At 39.4% G+C, this 23,485-nt stretch overlaps 1 protein-coding gene across 3 annotated transcripts in view; it reads left to right on the top strand.

The window, feature by feature from the left end:
* ARNT2 (aryl hydrocarbon receptor nuclear translocator 2) overlaps window positions 1–23,485 on the top strand; it is a 137,139-nt gene that overhangs the window by 7,801 nt on the left and 105,853 nt on the right. Inside the window, exon 1 of one of the 3 annotated variants that reach the window (XM_074966448.1) lies at window positions 15,980–16,115. The exons of the other annotated variants lie outside the window; for them this stretch is intronic. The gene's annotated coding sequence lies outside the window, so the exon portion shown is untranslated. Of the gene's footprint in view, window positions 1–15,979; window positions 16,116–23,485 lie in introns of those variants that run through there. 3 annotated transcript variants of the gene reach the window in all.

The raw sequence follows: 23,485 nt of genomic DNA, 5'->3' as shown, positions 1-23,485 counted from the left end.
ACTGCAGGAAGGGGGAGCAGCCAGAGTGCCGGGGATCATCCCTTCCCCCTCCCCCCCCCCCCCCCCCGCTGTGCTGTCCATGTGGACTTTCAGCACTAAAACTTTGTGTGTGCTTGGTGCTCAAAGTGGGGTAGCTCAAAGCACACTTGGGAGCTTTTAGTGCAGAGCAGCCTGGTCCACTTCAGTTAGTGCATGGCAGGCTAGTGCTGGGTAGATTGACATCCCAGAGCTGCACGCTCTTTGTCTAGACAAGCCCTCCAGCTCTGTTACTGGAATTCTCAGCAGAGAGGCCAAGGACTGAAACTGTGGTGAATAAAGTATTATGTCACCCACATAAGTGTTTTACCTGTTCTGTGTTGAAAGTGAGGAAGACTGGACTTGTGATTAAAGCACTGGACTGGGTATCAGGAGATCTGGGTTCTGTTCCTGCCAGTAGCTTATTGAGTGTGACATTTGGCAACTTACCCTCTGATTCCTACTCTATAAAATGGAGATAAATAATATATCCTATCTCATTATTAGCCCTCCTAATGATCCATTAGATTTTGATCTACTGCTGTTGCCTCTTCTGTAGATGTACAGAGGCTGTTTATTTTTTTTTTTAAGCTGTCCATCTGGCATCTTTTATGAGCATTAATTTTGCCTTTAAAAATTGTTGATTTTTTTTTTTGATTAACCTACTCCAGTGTATTAGGCTTCAGAAATCTTTGAGTCTATATAATACCTTTGAACCTAAGCCCTGGAACCTCTCTACTTTATTGCTACAGTAGTAACACCTTTGCTCTGACTGTAGTGTAGACTAGTCAGTAAACTCCAAAAGCAATTTAACAACATCCTTGGGAATAAACAGAGTGTTATAGTGATGGAGACTGTAATGGGCTTTAAAAGTATGTGGGATGCAAAGAAATTGTGTCCAAGATAATGTTAAAACAGAGATCCTTATTCTCAGCATGCATTAGCTAATATCAGGCTTAGTTAAACTGAAGATCTTTTTCTCCTGTGATATTCATAGCTTTCCTACTACTCAATTGGTTCTTAATTCAGTCATAGTACAATGTATTATTTCAGCGCCTCTTGACTCAATTCTGTGATGCAGTTTAATTTTAAAACTGTCTGCAAAGTAATAACTTATATTAAAAGCATATATTTTTCTGATATTTCTAAATTAAAGTCAGCGATGAATTTCAGAATATAATTTTGATCTTGGATATGTTTGAATATGCATATGAAAAATAATATGGTTAGTTTCAAATGATGCTTCAAGCTTTAATGTTTCACTACACTTCTTAATAAAAAAGACACTTTTGCTGTAGAGATGATATTGCTGATTTTTCATTTCAGTAAGAAAAATATTGTAAGGCTTGGGTAAACAAGGAAAAACAACAGTCGTTCTAAAACAGTCACATGCAAAATAAGGTTATTGATGTAGCCAGTTGCTCGGAGGACAGATCTGGCATTATTTGTCGTGATGAAGACAAATTCAACTCTTTTTTACTTTAATAATTTGTGAAGATAAGGTGTGTGTGGTAATGGGTAACTTTTTAGATTTAAATAATTACAAAGTGAAGAGCATAGTAAATACATTAATTCAACACTAACTTATGAAAATTAGCATGCTAATAAAATCAATGCTAGTAAGGTGAGAAATGATGATCTTGTATTTAAGTCACTGGACTGGAACTTAGGTGATCTGGGTTTAATTCCTGGCTCTGTGGAAGATTTCCTGTCTGACCCTTGGAAAGTCAGTGAATCTTTCTGTGCCTCTGTAAAATGACTCCCTTTTTCTCCCTCTTTGTCTATCTTTTTAAATTTTTATTTAGACTGTATGCTCCGTGGTGCAGGTCCTATCTCTCACTATATGTTCTATTCTCCTTGTCCTCAGTGCAATGTTGCTTATGCAGTTTGGAATTGTTTTCTTTTTCCTAATAATAAATGTAAATGCAACAAATTACACTGGAAAAGCTAGCAGACTAGCAATCCATAACAAATGGAATGTCTGCTTCTAAATATCAACAGGGACTTGTAAGGCCAGATCCTCAGTGGAAATTGGGGTAAATTACATCAGCAGAGGATCCGCCTATTAGAGTATCATTACGAAGGAGTTTCCTAGCTGTGTGGATTGCTGAAGGCAGCCAGTATTCAGATTATACATTGAAAGATAATCTCCAGGTATCTATGAGCCCCTTTTTGAATCCAGGAGAAACCAGTGTTTCTTTGAGAAAGAAAGTGCATACAAAGGAAAATCCTTTGCATTGTAAGTAGGTCTAGATCTAGTACTGCTGAAACGTTTTCATATTCCGGAGGTCTAGGAAGGCCTCCTTTTATTAACCTATTTCTGCAATCCCATCTTCCTTCTCTTTCGTTTGCTTTTTCCCTTTCTTTTCTTTTCTGTTCCCCTGGCCTTTTTGTTCAGATCACTCTCCTTCTTGTCTCACTTTCCTCCTCACTACTCAATTTCCTTTCCATCTGGTACAGCCACTTTGTCAGAGTTAACTCTGGCACTGGGCTCAGCAGCATTCTTGCTTCTCAATTACTGTTGTTTAAACAAATGCTAGTCTTGTACTGTTGCTTCTCTCAAGTGCTAAGACAGCATTTAAGAAAGTCCCATCGTTATTCAGTAGGTAGAGCCAGCAGCCTTCCCTAAGGGAAGGTGAGGCTTTCTTGTTCTAACCACTAACCACACTGCCTTCCATGGAAAGCACTGTTTAAGTGCAGAGTATTATTTTTATTAGTTGGCTCAAGATTGGGAACGTCTGTTAAGTTAGATGTGCACTCCATGAACACATACATTTTGCTGTTTTGCTCAAGGACAGGTCACAATTTTGCACTTTTAAATTACAGATTTGTGCTGCCAGTCCTTCCCTCAGCTAAACTTCAGACACATCTGACAAATAAAATCATATGCAGAAGTTGTTGTCTTTCTCTAATAAAGCCAGAGGAGAGTTGAAGTGTTTAATTGCTGACTCTACTTGTATACATATTGTAAGGCTTTTAAGGTAAGTTGCTCATACAGAACGCCTGGAACAGATAGTAATTAACAACTGGATCGTCATTCGTATGTTAATTACCCTATAATTTGTCTGTTTTTCTTTGCTATTGGTACATGTGCTTGTTTAAATGTTCCTTTACACTTTACCAGTAATATTTGCTTACGGGCAGACTCAAAATGTATCTGTAGAGTTTGACTGTCAGTTACATGCAAATAGTTTATGGGCAGAGACATGCCAACAAATGACTGATGCTGCAAAGGCCTAAAGTACTGCACTGTTATATTACGGAGGATAAAAAACCAAAATCCCTTTCTATTGGATATACAATAAATGAAAAATCTGTTGACGAAAAATGGCCTCCAATTTTGATCCCAGAAATAATTAGGAACACAATTTTGGGGCACAAATAATTACATGTGCATTTTATATCACCTAGATATATTACTGTCTAGGTAGATGGGTAGCTGTCTGAGTGCAGTAAAATGGGCTTGCAGTGCTGTGTGCTTGTAAAGTTGCACCCACTGTTGTATCTGGGTGCAAAATCAGAGGCTGAGGTCCGGCCATATTTAAAAATCAGGGTCAAATTGTTTCAGGATGCAGGGAGAAGTAAAGTAACTTCTTACGATCGGATCATATGACGATTGGGATTAGGGCCTCCAGATATTATGGCAATATAAAATAAGAAATAATAACTGGGTGAAACATCATTGACTGTGTGATCCAGTACAACACCTCCCATCCTGAAGAGGGGCAGTGTAATAAAGTCGTGGCACACAGGAAGGCTGGTAAGAGACTGGTATTTTGTTTTCTATCCCCAATCACCTGACATGAGTCTGGGTTACAAAGCTCATACATTGTCACATGGCAGAGGTCAGTATAGTCCACTGACTAGCTGCTGCATGTAACAGTAGCCACTGGAAAGTGGTTACAGTCATGAAAGTAGCTATAAAAATGGCATTTAGCTACTGCTTCTAACTGTACTCTTTGTGACCTCTGAGTCACATTTGTTTTGTTTACTGACAAAAACAAGTTTTACTCCTCTCAGCACTGCAGAGCCGATACAGCTGTGGAAATAAGAGCTGGATTTTATTTTGTTTCATGCATGCTACAGGATCTTTGTTATTGGTGGTAATGTGAGAACACTGCTTAATTGTCAGAAAGCAGGTTGACCATAAAGTGCTGTCAGCTAGAAAAATCTTGTTTTGAAATGGAAAATGTCTAAGTTCCTAAACACTAAGCAGTAACACATGTAACCGTAACCACAGAAGTCAGTGGATGCTGACCCGTATGACTGGCCAGGAAAATAAATTTCAGCCTGATGAGTGCTGCTGACAGTCAGTAAACCTGGACACCAAGATGTTGTTTTACAAAGTTCACTTTTGAGAGTACCTTTGTGATGGTGCTTGAAATTTCTTGACCGACTGTGTCGCCTTGAAAATGTTCCATGAGTTCTATGGCAACTACTGAGGTGGACAATAGGAAACTAGATTCCGTACCCCAAACTTACACTGACTTTCATGGGACTTTTGGGTGCTGTGAGAATGTGCACCAAATTAGCACTGTTCAGCTAATTTGCCCAATTGTTTGAATACGCTAACACTTTGTAATAAAGAGATGTGTATTGGGCAATGTACAGTAATAGCTAATATAGAATTATAGCTTCTCTGTACAGGGGACACCTGTTCAACACTTTTGGAGGAGCTATTAAAAGCATTAAGTGTTACAGTAACAGAACTTGTATTCTAAGTTAGTATAGAGTGTCAGGAGGTGTGTAACACATTAGCCAAGTGTACTGTGTCCTGCTCTAGTGGCTAGGTGACATAGAGTATAATAGCCTATTACTGCTACCAGCTGTTGAGTTTTTCTCTTTTAGCTTAAATAGTAGAGGCACATGCTTTTAATGGTGGATCCTGGGTACAAATGACTAAACATGGGCAAAGTTAAAGGTGCTAGGTAGGAGCAAAACAGAGCTGCTTTTCTTCACCCTCAGTGCCTTTTGTCTTTCCCCCCACCCCCCAAACTGCTCATGTGGTGGTGATGGTAATAGCAAGAGAGAGAGAGATTAATATAAAATGTGTCGATATGAGAACTCTGAGTGATATCTCAGTTTGCTTTAATAATGAGAACCAATTAACTTCCTCTGTCTTTGTTTTATCATTTCAGCTGCCATTTGTAACATTCAGCTGAAAAACAAATAAATACAGGATTTCATTTTACAGTCATGTAACTTGCAGTGCTGCACCTTGACATTATTAAAATCCCGGTCATGCAAATGTACATGAGATGAACTCAGCTGAATTTTGAGTTTTCATTCCTTGAGTGTGCCTTTGTTGTTTCAGAACCCATTAAGATCAAGAAATATAGTTCCCTCCTTTAAGTCTTCTGCAACTGGCGCGTGAAAAATGGAAATGGTTTTGAAATTGATGCAGTTTTGTGATGGTAGAGAAAACATACTGTAATTTTGAAAAATTCAGAGGATGTTGCTGGATCTGAGTTTCCCAGACATTAAGGAGTTTGCATGCCCTACAGAGAGTTAGGACCCCATTCCACCAAGACTGAGAAGGGTAAATCCTCCCAGAGAAGAGTCCTGGGGGAATGTATGTATGCATGTGCATAATTATAGTTTGCATTTGAACTTTATCGTAACAAGTATTAATAGTTTGAGGGGAGAAGGAAATACTGAAAGCGTTGTTGTTGAAAGTATTCACAGTTGTTTCAAGGGTCATAAACTATAGCAGCAATTGGCAACCTTTGGCCTGCGCCGCTTCCCACCACCCGCACTGGCCTGGAGCGGTGAATCGGGGCCAGTGGGAGGCGCGATTGGCTGAACCTGCGGACGTGGCAGGTAAACAAACCGGCCCAGCCCAACAGGGTGCTTACCCTGGCGGGCCACGTGCCAAAGGTTGCCAATCCCTGAACTGTAGTGTATTCATATAGATAGATTTAGTGAACATTTTCCTTTAGAGATTGTGTGCCACTCTCCTTTTATCAGATTAACTCTGCATTATATGGAAGTCCTGAACAGACCTAGCTCTGGTCTCTATCACAGCAGAAAGGTAAGCTGAGGTACAAAAAAGGGAAAGAAATGCTATACCTGATGTTACCATATTGCCTTCTCCAAACCCATTACACTGGTACAGAATTTAGCCTAGTGGGGCCCTGTTTTGGTTGAGCCCTTTAGGTATGACAGTAATACAAATAGTAGTCTAAGGCAGCGCTGCTGTAAACTCTCTTGTGTAGCCGCTCTAAGCTGACGGGAGAGAGCTCTCCTGTTGACTTAAATAATCCATCTCCAATGAGCGTTGGCAGCTGTGGCAGGAGAAGCTTTCCCACTGACATAGTGCTGTCCACACCAGTGCTTAAGTCGGTATAACTTACATCATGCGGGGGGGTTGGCTTATTCACAAATGTCACTGACATCAGTGACACCGACATAAATGATGGTGTAGACGTGGAGAAGTTTCAAAGCTGAACTTTACTTTTAAGGGAGAGATGTCAGAGAGTCTGGACCTGGAACAAACAGTGTATCCATTTTTTTCCAAAGTGATGGAACAAAATTATTGATATAAAAATTATTTATATTCAGCAATAAGGTGAAGAAGCCTGTTCCACAGCATGCTAATATTTAGAGTGATTGGAATCTTTCCTATGTGGAAACCAGGGTTGCTTTTCACACGTGAACTCATCTGAATCCTTCCCAGACCATGAAATGTTGCTCAGGGCACAAACAAAACTCAGCCATCCATGTCTGTTCTGAACTAGTCTTTGCTAGCCTTCTATGTATGTTATTAAGTTCTACAAGTTTTCCTTCTCTAAGTACTTACAGTTACCCAATAGCTCAGTTGCAGGATTGATATTTGAATCACAACAGTGAAAGCATGACACCAATTGTATCTTTCATTGGTTATCGGTTTTTTGCTGGAGCTTAGGGAGAAAAGATGTAGGTGTAAAACTAAAATCTGCTACTCTGGAAACAACAAGTATCCTTCGTTCCGGGGACGTTAGTTGTTACATTTAGCATATTCACATTCATCACTCTGTATGCTAGATATGTTAGCGATAAGGCAAAACACATATCCTTTAATTGTCTTAACAAAATATACACCTAGGCAAGGGAACACCACCAGTGATCCTTCGCTACTAAACTGCTAGAGCTCCCATGTCTTTTCTAGTTTTAATATGTGTCTTGCAACTCGCTCTCTGCCTACTCATTCTGTCAGCTGCTCACTGCTTTTGAAAGCATTCCAACCTGTTATTCAGTTGTTACAATTAGATTTTAAAGTGAGGGTGAAATATTGAACACACACATACAACATTACCAAGTGGTTCAATAATACTTAAAATACACACACACTTAAAAAGCCGAAAAATGGCACACACGTCTTTCAAGCGTTTGTTCATCTTTATTGTGGAAAGCATGGGATGGCTTGCTAGAGGAGGGAAAACCACTCTGTTTGGTGTGGTTGTGTGATGTATAAACTGTAGAAGACTGCTCCTTGAAATAGGTGATTTAGGCTGTCTTTACAAATAAATAAAATGAACACTGAAAAGGGTCCCATGTCAAGCAGTCTTTCTTCTTGGTGTTGGCACTTAATATTCTTCCCATAGCTCTTTCTTATAAAATATAGCTGAAAACTACAGGTCCTTTGGTATGTAGTTATGGAGAATTCTGCTGTTAGCTAGCACTTGATTGCCAAATCTGACATTTGGTGTGATTTCATGTTTCCTTCATGTTTACATATGTAAAGGCTGTCTTGCTGCTCTTCCAGATATAAATGTGAAAAATTCAATTTTGTCAAGGCTTGTATATAAACATCTAGCTTGTTTGTAGAAAATTTTATTCAATAACATTCTTCGCTTCCAAGTTCAAAGCATCTACAGACTGTCTGTGTACTTCTGGGAACAAGCAGCTTCTAGTGAACGTGACGTAATGTTTAATCTGAATATTTCTCGTTCCATGTTCCCTTAATCTTCCATTATTTTAGATCTTCAGTTGTTTAAAAAGTCAGGGAAAGAATGTCTGCTTAGTGGTTCCGATGGTAAATTGCTAGTGAAACCCTGTGATTGTAATTCTGGAAAATGCAGTAATAGTGGTCTCTAAGGGTAACAATCTCCTTCTGAAAACATAGGAAAGCTTACTTTTAATTTACTTTATTTTAATTTAGATCAGAGTAAACGTTCAGAAACAGTTCTTTGTGATGAAGTTAAGCAGGATTTGAGATTCTCAACATTTGTAGCAAATTCTTGGTAAAACGAATATTTCCCCGGAGATTCTCCTATAACAAGGCTGGCTGAGTTGTGTATTTACTTATAAAGCTCTCCGTCATGTCTTATTCTGAGGGTGTTCTCTTTGGGGCACCAGTTGGAATGAAAGATTTTTACAATCTAAAAATAAAAAAAAAAACCCCCACCCCACCCCTACCATTACCTTCGGAACTTCCAAAAACGGATGGGTTTTTATTTGTTCCTCTTTACTCATAGACATAAAGGGTGTGATACTCAGACAGCAAGGGGGAGAGACTAGCATTCTTAACAGCATAATAAATGTCACTGGTGCAGCAAAGGGCAGAAAAATCATAATCTTCCTTTGGCCAAATTTTTTCAACTGCAGAAAACTTCGACCTTTTTGCGATAATTTTGAACGACTGACAAAGACTCTGAAAAGAGTCAATACGTGAGATGTTAGAGCACTTAATTTTGTAGAATGGAGTGTTTTGGAATCTCCAGTTAGATGTCTGACTGAAAGAATCCACTGCTAAATGCCAGCGACTGCAGTTTTGGGGCAATAATGAAATACCCTTTTTAGGTGACATGTCCAAGCATCAGTCATATCTGAACCCATGATTTCCTGGTTCCCAGCCCTTTCCTGCAGCCTGTAGACTAGACTTTACCGAGGCTTGGTAGAATTCAATGCTTATATAAATTCAATGGATAGTGTTAATATTTATTTTAAAGCATTTTTTCAGTGCTGGATTCTTTTCTGCTTCTTGCTTCATTAATAGAAAAAAATGCCCTCTAAATGCTAATCAGAGGGTCTTTATTTACTGGTGGTGATGTAGGGGGCAAAAGGACACAACTTAATGTCTTGAACACAGGCTGAGTTTGCAGAACTGGAGTTTAAAGCGCGGGGAAGGGCGTGGGAAATCTTTGTAGACTAAGGAACCTCAAACTGGAAATCAGGGGGAGAGACTCAATAAGGAACTCTCATATGGTCATTTTTACGGAGTGACTTTTCTGGCAACTGCACTTTAATTTTCTCTTCAGTTTGACTTATGATGATGAATAGGGATTTGGAAACACACAAAAGGTCAGTTCAGTATCATAACATTAAATAAATATCCCTTACTTGCTGACCAAACAGGATTGCAGACACGAGTGCAGTCAGTAAAATATTGTTTAATGATACAGTAACTTTTGAATACAATAGACACTGGTTAACTAAGCATGCCCAGTGATACCCTAAATATACTGATAATTAAGTATTTGATAAACCCAGCATGATATTCTGAATGAAACTTAAAAGTTGTACATCCCTACTGCATCACAATTTTTTTATTATGCAGATACAACGAATAAGTTTACAAAATCATTTGAAAGATGCAAGTAAGTTATTTGCAATGAATAATTTAAGTGGTAAAATTATTAAATTTTTTGCTTGATCAGTTGCAAGTTGATTATGATTTCATCAAAACTACATGTTCAGTTGTTCGATGAAATTTTGAAAATGGTTTAGCTTTATGGATTATCAGTATTTCTCTGAGTATTTGACGTTCAGTATTCACTATGTGTACTCTGTTCTATTTGATGAAGTAAGTCACGTGATATCTTTTGGTTGTCAGAATGAATTAGTGATTGAGCCAAATTTAAAACTTGGTGTCTACTATACTTTCTGTGAATATTTGTGCCAGTAAAACTGGACTGCAAGGATGCTTATGCAAAGCAATTATAATTGGAGGCCAGGAACGATGAAAGGAAATTCATTTAAAAACACGAATAATTATCAGCAGAAATCTGCTGGCAGTATTCTCCAGCTGAAAGTTAAAATTAGAAAAATTGTTCTGACTCCAGGATCAAGATGTTTTGACAAGAAGTTTGTACTGTATGCAGTTGGCTTAACAGAAAGTATGGGCAGGGATTGTGAACCTACTGCATCTCCAATCATGGAATAAAACTTTCATATGACTTTGGTATCTTGATGGGTGGAGATAACAGCTTGGGGGAGCAATGAAAAGGTTTGGCTACCCAGGAAGGCTGAGTTACTGGTATCTTGCTGCAGTTGGTTAAAATCAATCCCAGTCAACATTTTAAGTTGATTTAGTATCCATTAACTTTAATTCATTGTCTGTTCACTACTATTTACTATGCTTTATGGAGTTAATAGAAATTGAGGGCACTCAGCACCTCTCAGAATGGGATGCTTTGCCATCTTGCTGTGATTTAAACTTTGGAACAGCGCTGAATAATATTGATCTGGCTTATTTTTTTCTTAATATAGCACCATAAATATTCTAAAGGCAACTGTAAAATAATTCTTGGAAATTGACAGCTGAATCTTTTGTATGAACCATATGGCTCTGGATTCTAATGATTAAAAATTGACTTTTGGTAGAGATCTAAATCGACTTCGGTTGACCAAAGTAATTAATACTGACCAAGATGTAAAGTTAAAGGACAGAGATTGATGATGGTGACACTGAAGTTAATAGTGAAGTATTGATTTTTAATAAATAATTTAAAGATGGGTGGATTAAAAAAATAGTCTGTAATAGTGAATAATAAAGTGTTGAACAGTTATAATTGCTTATTTGTTACAAAGCCCAAACGTTTGCTAGGCATCCTCCCAAATGGATAAAAAGACACAATTTCCCAGAAGAGTCTACAGGTCATCTCAAACATGATATAATAGGGTGGAGCGATGTAACAAGACAGTAAGGTGGGATTTGGGGAAGGAGAACAAGTAATTACAGCAGGTAAGACTGGAGATAGAGAGCCTAGAGGAGAATTTTGCTATCTAGACAGAAAATGTCAGATCTTAGAAATGTTGTGGAGGAAAATGCGACAGGATTTGGGCACAGTCTGGATCTCAGCAAAGTACAGTAAGATAATTTTTTTGCTCACACTGAGACAGACTCTGAACTCTATTATACAAGTATAAATCCAGAGTAACTCCACTGAGGCTGTTTGTGTACTGGTGGGAACAGAGACAAGAATCTCACTCACATCATTTTCAAGTAATAAATAATGGTGGCCTCTGGAATCTGTGTGTAATTTTTTAAAATCTAATGCAATATTATTATGTCTAGTTTTAACATATTCTTGTGTTACAACTTCCACTTTACCTCCTGGTGTTTTGCTGTATGTCATCTACTAAGTGTTCCATTTTAAAAAGGAAAACACATTTCCTGTACATGAATTTCTGGTGGAATGCCAACCAAAATAAACTAAACAAACTAACTAAATGAAAACTTTAAATGATGAGTTAACGGATTAAGCACAATCTATCTTTGAGAAAGTTTGAAGAAGAGTCATTACACTTCCTTAGTTTTCCTCTTTGTGCTTATGTGCACAGTTTGGATGTATGTTACATTGCTTCAATTTGTATGTTAATGGATAAAGTCATTACATATAAAATTGAGATTCTATAGATATGGTGCTGCATGAATGATGGAACAATCCTATATTGCATTTGTTAGTTCTAGTAGAGTATGTAAAATTTACGAAAAAAAATTATTAGAGCAACTTTTTCTTGCTGCTCTTGCACACAGTTTATACTTATGCCGTTATTTTAAGCACATTCAAAATATCATAGGGGGAGGGAGAATGATAATTTCTTTTAAATGGAAACGCTGCTTTGTGTGGGAAGCCTAATCTTGTGATGGAGAACATTTGATTAATACTTATTAAACGGGGGAAAATTGATCAAATGATCTCGAATGTCTAAACAACAAAACAAGGACAAATTAAAATATGCATCCCTAAAGATTCCTGTTGTACCTATGTATGGCAATATATTCTGTGCTATGTGAGGGCCTAGGCCAGCGTATCTCAAATGCAGCCACCAGGGGCTTTTCTTGCAGCTACAGACTCCTGGGCAGTGATTGGGGGGACAAAGCAGTGGTCCCTCCCCAAGGGCCACCAGCAGGGGTTGGACCCTGCCCCCTCTGGAGACTCAAATGCTGGTGAAAGAGGCAGCTAGTGAGTTCCCCACCTTCCTGGGGATGTAGGGTTGGGCTCCAGCCCTGGTGTAGCGGGCAGCAGGCTCTGGCTCCGGGGCTCCAACCCCTAGCAGTGGGGCTCACCGCCCATTGTCCCTGGCTCCCGCTGCCTCCGCCAGCTCATTATGCATTCCCCCCTGTCCCCCACTTCCCCCCTACCGACCTCCCCATCCAAGACTTAATTTGTCCCCGAACTTGCCAGGACTGAGTAAGTCTGCTGCTGTGAAAAGTGATATTTGTATGTTTGTTAATATCACTTTTCGCAGCAGCAGACTTACTAGCTAGCAAGTCTTTTTAAAAAAGCAACCAAAAAAAGGAAAAGACACAAGAACAAAAAAGACAATAACCTGCAGAGCGCCTTATTTGTGTTTCTATTCTGTTTAGGTCCAGTAAAGAAGAGAGACAGCTGTATGTTATTTTTGTTATTGAGTCTGCAAAAAAGATTCAATAAATTACAATGATTTGGACATGTGTATGTGCATATATATTTATTTTTCCTAAAGTAAATTAAGTATTTTAGGAAAAATTGTCAGCGTAATCCCCAGCAAGAGTTGGTGGCCGCACTTTGAGGCCACCAAAAAATTTGTTGTGAGAACCCCTGGCCTAGTCCTAGATCCTCAGCTGGTGAAAATTGTCATAGCTTTGTTAACTTCAGCTGAGCTATGACACTTTGCCCAAGTTGAGGGTCTGGCCCCTGTTGTTTAGATATTCCATCAATTCCATGGACAGATTTTCAATGTCAACTTTGAAGCCTCCGCAGATTGGCCAGTGAACTTCACATGAAATCCTTACTTTTGAGAATGCAGATTGGGCCGTTAGCTATGTGACTACCCAATTTACCCATTTGTGAGTGTAACTGTGCCTAGATATTTGACATTCAGGGTATGTCTTCACTGCAGAGCTAACCTGGCCTCTTATTCGATTGCTGAACTTCATTATGCTCCGACCCAAGTACAAAAACCGTGATCCACATTTTGCACTGCTTTCTGAAGGACTGCTCCCATTCTCCAGAAAACAAAACAAAACTCAGAATTAAGACTGAGGGTATGCAGAGTTATCTCGGGCAGTCAGCATCAGGCGGGTCTGAGCATTTGGGTTAGCCTAGTCCAGGTGTGAGTAGCTCTACTCGAGTTACTGTGTCCTCACTGATGCTGCACTCCCCCATGTCTGGGACTTCTGGGGGCATACCCCATGGTTCTTACCACTGGCCAATTTGCAGAGAGGCTGCAAAATTGGCTTTGAAAATCTGTCCCTGGAATTTATGGAATCTTTTAAACAACAGGGGCCAGACCCTCCACTTGTGTCTAGTGTCACAGTTCAACTGAAGTTAATAGAGCACTAAGGATTCTTCTTTATCCTTTGCTCCTTTGAACAACTGAAGTCCAAGCAAATTCTCTTTTAACCATGAGGGTGGCTCGTTGGAAGGTGTGGGCAATGCCCATTGTACGTGTCTGCTGGAGCGTGATGCAAGAAGCGCCTCTTTTCCCAAGCTGGAAGCTGTTAGTATGCTAAGAAGAGAGGGATGAAAAAAATGGGAATGAGGAGAAAAGGATGGGAATAAGAGAAGCGATTAAGGTGAATCAGCGATGAACCATTCGCTGCGGAGGTGGGGAGGAGTCAGGGAGCAGGAGCATATAGAAGCTGGTGCCTACATATTTGTGTGCACATTTTGTATGCAATAAGGTTGAATTTTCAGCCTTTAATCATCACAGATATGTTGGGGATGAACAGAGGGAGTTTAAAAACCAGAAGACGGCCCCCCAAAACCATGATTTAGTCTTTTGAAAGATCCTATGAGTTTTAGGACACAATCATATTTATTTTGGTGGGAGCTGGGTGAGGGGGTTCTGACTCATGATTTTTAAACTCCTGGCATTGGCAATACTGCTCAGCTTCTGTGGTTGGCAACTTCCCCAGTTTACTCAGGTGTTTCTCACTCATCAACTGGGAAAAGAAACCACCCTCTCATTTCACTTCGTCACCAGCACTGATGGCTATTACCGTGGGCTGAATCAAACTGTCACTGCAAAATGTGTTTTTTGGCCAGGGGTGCACTAGAGCATGTTTGGCAGTATAAATCAGGTTCCCAAGTGAAATAAGCTAAATGGTTAGAGGCACTTTTATGCTGGTCTAACTGTGTCTGCAGTAGGGCTTTTGCTGATATAGAAATGTTACAAAAAATCACACACTTCACCAGTGTTACTGTATTGATAAAAGTTTCTAGCATTGACCTGGCCTTGAATTATGTAGTTTTGAAAACTCTGGACTATTACTGTAATTAAAACAAAAATTAAAAATAGTTCCCAGTTTAGAAAAGAGAACTATTTAAAGTTGTGAATGGCCTTTAGTACAGCATGCTACAAATTGCACAGGAAGCAGAAGTAGTACACTTAGAGAAACCTACAGTATGCACGTTTATTAGCACAGGTCACTGTTGCATAGACAAAGGATGCATTTTTAGGGCCAAATGTGGGACAAAATGAGGCCTCAGGCTGCATACAAAAACGTATGTGCAACGGTGGAAATTGTGTGAGCTAATGTAAGTGTAGAATTGCACATAGACCCATTTTATTAAATTTGGCACCTAATTTCCCAGTTTACATTACAAACATCTTTTCTAAAAATGCACTAAAATATTTAATTTCCTTTGGGACAGTTACTTAATGTACACTTTAAGTGTTAGATAATTATTTTTTATGGTTTTTTGGCAATCTGCTGTAATAGTTGTAGAATAATAAAATTTATAACTTCCTCTGTCCTTTTATGAAGCAATTAAAGCAGTTTCTTATCTAAAATTGCTGTTTCATAAGTGAAGTTTGTGTTTCTCATTGTAGAACTTGGCTCTGATACACTGTTTATTTGGTATCCTATAATATTCTAGATTAGTGAGCTTTTATTGGGCCAGGTTCTGCCCTCGGATACATATCCATAACACTTATTGAAGTCAGCTGGAATAGCACGTTCCTATCCAAGGTCAGAAATTGCCATGTAAATAGCTTCATGCTCTGATAATATGGGTTTTGTTTTTAATTTTAAAAGTAGTATTTCATATCCATGCCTCAAAAATGGAGTATCCTTTCACTTGATAAATTACAATTGTAGGCCAAGATTTTCACAAGAGATTAGTTATTTTTGGGTGCTACCGTTTTTGGGTGCCCAGCTTGAGACACCCTCCACCCACCCTCTGAAAATCAGGCCCTATTGATATGTCTCAAGTTGAATACACAAAAATGGATGTACCCCAAAAAATAGCCTAAAGCTTTTTGGGGGCAGGGACTCTTTGGGGTTTCCTGATGCTGCTGATCTACGCTAATGATACTCCAGCTCTCCTGCACTCTTATTAAGGTTCCAGGACTGCACATACTGCCAAACATGCTGTAAAAACAGATCCATTAAGAATTACATACGCACTTGCATTGTTTTACATTTTTCATATGCAATTAACATTCACCTGTGAATCCTAAAGATGATAAAGCTCTTACTTTAAACTTCCCTCAAATGTCCCTTTAATAATTTTATATAATAGAATATGTCATATTATGCACAATAGAATAACAGGAGAAGCTCCATAAAGTACAATGCATCTTGCTGGAATGAAAAATGTAACAAAATCGTGTCCATATTATATACTTAATTTTAAAAAAAAATGTATTAACTATTTTCCAGAACCTATGTGGTTAATTTAGAAAATGTTAGTAATTTTGCTGCAAATAAATTGATCAGTATGCAAGATGGTTGTTGCTGGCTGAATCATGGTCCACAGTTAAGGTAAACAGATCTGTGATGACATTTTCTGAGCAGAATACCAATGCAGTTGCATTTCTTCCCAGAGGTTTCTGATGTTTCTCATATGCGGATAAAATTTCTTTCAAGAAGGTTTTGGTCACAGGAAGGAAATTCTTCTGTAGAGGTGGGATTTATTATATTTATGACTTATTTGATATGATAATTGTGCTGAGTTAAGAGCATTTAAAGGTTATTGCTGCTTTTGCATATCCTATGTAATGATAAATTTTTCTGACCTGTTGTCTATTTAACCTACCTATTAATGGTATGTATGTATAATAATGTTAATAAAGTTGTAAAATAATTGTATTTTAAATTTGTACTGCTGTGTGGAATTTCTCTGGGTTTTTTCTTTCTCTGTAATTAACATGCCAAAGTGATGTGACTAAATTTACAATTAGATTTTACTGTAGGTGTTATGAAATATTCTTCATGGTGGCTATGTTTTCACCTGCCAAGTTCTGAATTCACAAATGTGATTTTATTTTGTTCCTCTTAAATGTGCCTATACTAGGTGGTAAAATCCTTTGTGATCTGTTAGTGGTTGTATATCTTAATTCTTCATGATTTTGAAAACTGTATTTGTCCATTACCTAAAGAAGTTTTTAGACTTTACCTTTATGGAACATCTAAAACATTTTTATCGGTTTCTGTTCAAGGGACAGGGCACGTGTGTTAACCTTAGACAGATTTACTCTGAGATGATTGCCATTTCAGTCAGTTTGTGGACTGGCAGTCAAATCTGTAACATTTATATAACTGGCATCTCTCAGGCATAGGTGCTGGAGCTGGGGGTGCTGCCACATCCCCTGGCTTGAAGTGTTTTCCATTATATCCAGGGTTTACAGTTTGGTTCACTGGCTCTCAGTACCCCCACTATAAAAATTGTTCCAGCACCTCTGCTCTCAGGTTTAGTCATGCACTGATATTTAGTTCTAATGTAACCTATCATATTACAATGACTTGTAAAGGGTTAAAGAATACTGGAAAGAGCATCCTCAATGGTCCCCTAATATTTACTAGCAAATATTGCGCTTGTCACAAGATTTGAAAGTTAAAGCGTTTCAGAGCCCGTTGAAGTCAGTGGAAGGATTGCCATTGATTTCAGTGGGCTTTGGATCGGGGCCAGCATTACCTATGCAGATCATGCATGTCTTGGTCTGAAGCAAAGACTGTAATACACTGACTGAAAGTAATGTTGGGTAATGGCCATTCTAGACGGGAGAGAGCGTGTTCCTTTGGGAGTTTCACAAGAATCAGAGGTTTCTGACTACAGTAGCAGAATCTCCCCCGCAGCTGGATGACACACACTGTGAAGATGTGCAACTGGTCAGTTGTGCTCCTCTGAAATCTGTGTCTGTCTAAAAGCCGTAAGCATGTACTGTAGTAGAGCTGAGATAAAGCTTCAAAATTCAAATCCAGATCTGGAGTCTGAATACTCAGAAGCTTGGGAGGTGTTTTGAATTTGAAATTTTGGCTTAGGGGCCAATCTCTGGTAAGTAACATTCAACTAAAAATAAAATAAAATCAATATTTCCCCCCTACAGTTCAATCCAGTGATCTTACTGCATTAAGATTGCTGAGGTTTAGCCCCTCAGTTGTTGTGTTGTGTTGTACACACTCAGCAGTACAAAGAATTGAAACAGGTTGGTGTAAAAATCACATACATATATTTACAAATCTATTTAGAATAAACCTTGAGACCAGATTTTACCTGATGTTGTGTTTCACTTTGTGGAGTAAATGTAACTTAAGTTACATAGACCTAAAACTTTATTATAAAGGCCAGAACTTGGAGCTGGAATTTATCGATACTTTTTTTTTTAATGTACATTTGTAAAATGTCCTTCATTTCAAAAGATTCCAAAGCACTCTGGCATGACCTACATGCGACACCAACGAAATGCTGCCATATTCTGTAAGTGGGGAAGTGGCAGCAAAGAGGCCCACAGCCATGAATATAATTCTAGACACAGACTCACAAGGCAGATTCTGTCACCCTTACTCACATCGAGTAGTACCGTTCTTCTTGAATTCACGGGACTACTCATGGACTGATGTACAAGTCAACATGAGAACAGCTAGCGGGATCAGGCCCGTGGATGATGGAGATAGAAGAGAAATCTAATCTGTCACTGGAGATTATTCCCTACCGAATGAGTGCTTTCTTGAATCCTAATTTTAAGGCATTTTGATGCTATTTGGCTGATTTTTGGATTACTTTTCTTTTTGTACCCTGTTAATGAAATAAATACCCTGTGAATTTTCTCCTTTTTTTGTGATTAATTTTTATTAATTTTCATAAAGAAATAAACAGTAAAAAAAAAAATAGAAACAGGTAAATGACTCACAGCTTGTCTATGTTACCAATTACCATGCATTTCACAGGATATCCAATAAAATTGTGTAGTTAAACAACTTTACAACTTGACAAAGCTGCAGGACCAGACAGTACAAAATCAGACAATGTTACACAGACATGATGGGGTAACAATTTAAATAGAAGGGTGGAGATAACAGGCAAAAAAGGAAAGAAGCGGACTGAAGGGGGTGGGAGTGGGAAGAAGGAGGGAAAAAGTGGAGCGGTCAGGTGGAATGAAAGTCTGAGATTATTTGAGCTGTCTCAGCATTCTTTATCCTAGAAACTGGGTCCAGATTTCCATTGAAGTTATGTAATTGCTCTCTATGTCAATAAGTTATTCTCTGGCTTTGCTGCTAACTCAGATGGGTCTGAATACCATTGGTCTTATTGGGCATAAGCCTGTTCCTCCATTTTTTGTAACCCTGTGATTTGCAATGCAAAAGCAAATGTCTTACCTTTAAAAAATAGTTTACAACTGAGAAACTTTCTTGTAAAAAAAAAAAGCTATTTAAAGTATTTGCACAGATATTTTTCACTCTACTGTGTCCACAATGTTAGGCAACATTTATGGTCAAACTTCATCTACAAATTTCACTTTGACCATTACTCCTTCACACTTTTAAGTGAGGGTTATGTATGCTTGATATGCCCTTATTTTTGTTTGCAAAAGAAAAGAGTCTTCCCAACCTAAGTAAGAGCCCAGCTCATTTCTTAATACCCGGTGCTGATTAAATACTTCTGTTTGAGTTAACAGTAGCAACAGTGTATGTGGTTGTGTATGAGCCTGAGAGCTGTATTTTTCTGGCACTTTATTGACAAGTACCACACATCAAGCACTTCCATTCTTCTTCGAGTGCTTGTTCATGTTGATTCCATTCTAGTGTGCTGGCATTCTACATAGATTGACCAAAGCCGTTCTGTAAGTCCACACAGTTGTTTGTTGCAGTGACAGACAGGAGAAAGGTTGTCCAGTGTCTGCTTACTGCCAAAGCCAGCATCGTCTCGAACTTGCTGAGTCGTCATGTAATGCGACGCAAACGTGGACAGACAACCAGGTAGCGGCCCGACAGATCTCTGGGGTTGGCACCTATGCCAGGAAGGCTGCCAATGATGCCTATGCCCTTGTTGAGTGTGCCATCATGATCGCCGGCGGGGGCACCTTTGCCAGCTCATAGAGGTAGCGGATGCAGGCCATAATCCAGGATGAGATTCTCTGAGCAGACACTGGACAACCTTTCATCCCGTCTGCCACTGCAATGAACAACTGCGTTGACTTACGGAATGACTTCATTCTATCTAAGTAGAATGCCTGCGTCCTAGAATGGAATGGACATGAACAACAGTTCCAAAAAAATGGGTAACCGTTTTTTTCACAACCAAACAACCAATGCTATAACTGCCCATGCACTTTCAGGCTTTGGTTTTATTACACCAAAATAACTCAGTTTACTCCCATGGAGCTGCTCCCCATTTATACTAATGTAATTTAGATCACTGGCGGGTATCCCCTTCTGATTTTCTGGTGTCCTTTTTTTCTGCTGCACTCCCTCTTCCATACAGCAGAGGGCTCCTGGCAGCAGTACTTCTTGTGGCCTGCTTGTCACATCATTTCTATTCTATGTCTGTAGGTTTCCCTTAGTACAGTACTATGTAGACCTCTCTGAGCCTGTTAGCTTCATCTCTGGTGTCCTTCAGTGCCAGCAGGTCCAGCCTCAGAGAAAGCAGGCTGTCCAGTCACATTTTCCTTGTGACTGTGACTTCCACAGACAAGTACCTCATTCTGTGAGGCTGCATGTTTCTGTCCTCTGCTTCTCTGATCCATCCAACTTCTAATCACCCTGCTCCCCACGGATCTCTAGGATCTGCTTTCTAGCATGTGAAGGAGAAATTATATTGAGGCTCTGATCCTGCAGGGTGACTGTTGGCAAGTCAAGATGGAGATAACTGCTTTGAAAAGGAGTTCAAATCTGAACCAGTTTCCTAGTCAGACTCCCTGGAATCTATAATGTATAGTTTGGCCACATTCTGGGTGGATTTTCCGCACAGTCGGAATCTGGAGTGCATATTTTTGGGGGAGAACCTGATCTCAGCAATGTAGCCTTCGCTCCGCAGGATATTGTGACTCAGTAGTAGTGCCCCCTTGTTAGATGTGTAAACCCTAGTTAACCCTGTATAGTAATGATGCTGTCATTAGGTAGTGAAAGCTCCACTCTGAGGTGTGTTTGATATCCCAGTCACGGCCCTTAGAAGTGCTACCGTCGCTGCATTTATTATACAGCTGGACAGCTAGACCTTACCGTCCCCCAGGATTCAAGATCTGCAGAACTCGCCATGGGTATTTAGGGAAGGAATTGAGTATTGGACAGCGAGCTGCTTTAAGCTATGATGCATCCTGCATTCTAGAGCCATGGTGAAGTCCGTAGTGGTCACGGTCATAATGTTTTGTGTGTGTATATAATGCTGTATTGCTATGCATGCAAGCATATCCTGTCCACAAGCTGTTCCCTACAGCAGGTTTATTTGAGTTGTTTTTATGAGGGGCCTGAAACTCCCCTCTAAGTTTTCAGTTTTGGTATATTGACTTTCTGGGGTTTGACGGGCTTTTGCTTTCCATGCTCATAGTTTCTTGAGGACATGCATGAAAAATTACATGAAATCTGTTGACTCTGGAAGTAGCTCTTTGGTGTGTCTTGTTGGAGATTTAATCTTCCTAGTGAGCAAGGCTCTGTTCTTACTGTTTTTCCTGGATGGATGTGAGTTTCAGGTGCTTCAGGAATTCCTCTTTCAACTGGTTTTGGACTTCTATATGAACGAGTCCATGATTGTGCCTAACTTCTAACCAAATCTCTCCTTTTTTTTTTTTTTTTTTTCTTTCCCCTGGAAAGGATTCAATATTTGGATGAAAAGGTAGCTGCTAGGGTTAATCTCCATTGTACATAGCTCTTTAGAAGGACAAATAGATGTCCATTTCAAAGACCTGAAATACAGGTCTCTACCTACCATGCCTTAAAGTCGTTTGGTTAAAATCATGTATTATTAACGGATGATCAAGATGCCCGCAAAAGGCCATGATGCTTGATGAATTTCCACCACCTGAGCTGAGTGGGACAAGTTCACCATGCTGGAGACTTCAAGGCCATGTAGATTGTCCTTGCCTCACATTTCTGAATGCATTCCTGTGTGGTGATAGGCAGAAGAGACAAAGTTATCCAAGTTGCTTCTTAGTGAGGTCCGCTTCCTCTTAGGGTCTGCTAGCTACATCTGCTGGTTGTTTGGAAACTTCTGCCGGATGGAGAGGACAGTGAAAAGTGATGAGCACTATTTTCCTTCTCTTACATCACCCCCTCCCACTTTGTATTCTGAGGGATCCTCTTTAGGTTGAATGTTGTCAGGTTTAAAAATATCTGAAGGGCTGAGGAATCTACGCTTCTCTATCTTCTGTCTTCCACTAGTTTTTGCTTCTTGGTGGAAAGCACTGTAAGGCTGATTGCATACAGTCTTTCCTAGGATGGGAGAAAATGAAGGCCCCTACAAACTAAATTCCTTGTGAATTATTTTACCTTAGCTTGAAGCTGAATGCTCTTCTCTTTGCATCCTGAGACCCTTCAGCAGTGAAGTTAATGCTTGGAACAACTCATGAGGGGCAGTTACTGCTGATTTTTTTCACATGTGTAATCCACTAAAGTCAGTGGGACTCCTTGAATAAGCAAGGTGAGCTGGTTGGAATGCTGTCAAGGGTGGAATGTACTGTTGGAGCAGTGGCAAGTGCATTTCATAGAATCATAGAATATCAGGGTTGGAAGGGACCTTAGGAGGTCATCTAGTCCAACTCCCTATTCAAAGCAGGACCAATCCCCAATTTTTGCCCCGATCCCTAAATGGCCCCCTCAAGGATTGAGCTTTCAACCCTGGGTTTAGCAGGCCAGTGCTCAAACCACTGAGCTATCCCTCCCACCCGCTGTCTTGTTAGTAGAAAGACCATTCATTAGATGATACTTATTCTATAAATTTTAGACTCTTTTGGGGTCTAATGTGCCGAGTCCATTCTGACCCTCTTACCTTCAACATGTCATTTCAAGGTACTGTATGTGCTTTATTTTGTATCGAAGGAAAATAGTGCTGTACAAACGCCTCATCACACATGAGTGTTCATGTTTCTTTTCTGGTATTAAAAAATAATAAAGGACACTTTGGATTTATTTGAAATTCTGTTAAAATATCCCTTTTTGCTTTAGGGCTGCGTGCTGGTTAAAAGAGCAGTCCTCTTAGTGGTGTGTATTTCAGTGTTTCTCTTAGTGAGAAACACACTGTAAAAGCATACTTATTAGTGTTTTAAAAGCTGCTTTAACAAACGAATCAGCAGAGCAATTGAAGATGACTTTCAGCTATATGTTTCAAATGTGAGGTGATTGTCAGTGTATTTCAAAGATAATTTATTTTCAGAAATAGCGGTTTAGCTTTTATGTTTCCGTTCTTGTGTAACTCTACTATGTCTGTCTTAGGACAGTGTAGACACATCTTTTTTTTTTTTGTTGTTTTAATCCTTGAATGCATTTTTGAAGCATATTATTTTAAGTTCTCTGCTCTGTTGCTTCTTGGCTGAAAAGAAGTTCAGCTAATAAAATAAATGTGCTAGAAGAAATTCCTAGCAGCAGTGAACGGAAACAATGGGACTGAAAATGTACATTTATTGAATAAGGGATTTGAATAAAATATGTCAGGAATGAAGTGCTCTCCAAACATGAAAGAAAATGCTGTTGAAAGAGAGTGGGTTTCTGCTTCCCCGTCACAGTTGGGTTTTTGTGCTAGTCTGTTGAGAAAAATAACGGGATTTCTCGAATAATTTGCTTTCTGTTAAGAAACTTTCGTAGGCCCAGATTCTTCTCTGTTTTAGGGTTGACTTATGGCACGTCCCTGAAGCTGGTGTAGGCTGCTCAGTCTAATGGGATCCGTTTGTGGAGTGGAGGCAGCGTAGCAGCTCTGACACCTTCCTTATGCTCATCTTCTTAGAAGCCCCTGGTTTCACCTCTAGAGTTACTGGTTTGGTTCTCACTCTGTTACGGAACATCGTGGCTATGGCACTGAGTAATGAAAAATGGGAACAACCCTCAATCCCTGTTCCCCTAATCAAT

This window comes from Natator depressus, chromosome 10, assembly GCF_965152275.1.
Source record: "Natator depressus isolate rNatDep1 chromosome 10, rNatDep2.hap1, whole genome shotgun sequence".
NCBI lineage: Eukaryota > Metazoa > Chordata > Testudines > Cheloniidae > Natator > Natator depressus.
The sequence above is the reverse complement of the archived record's forward strand: the minus strand, read 5'-3'. Positions and strand labels throughout refer to the sequence as shown.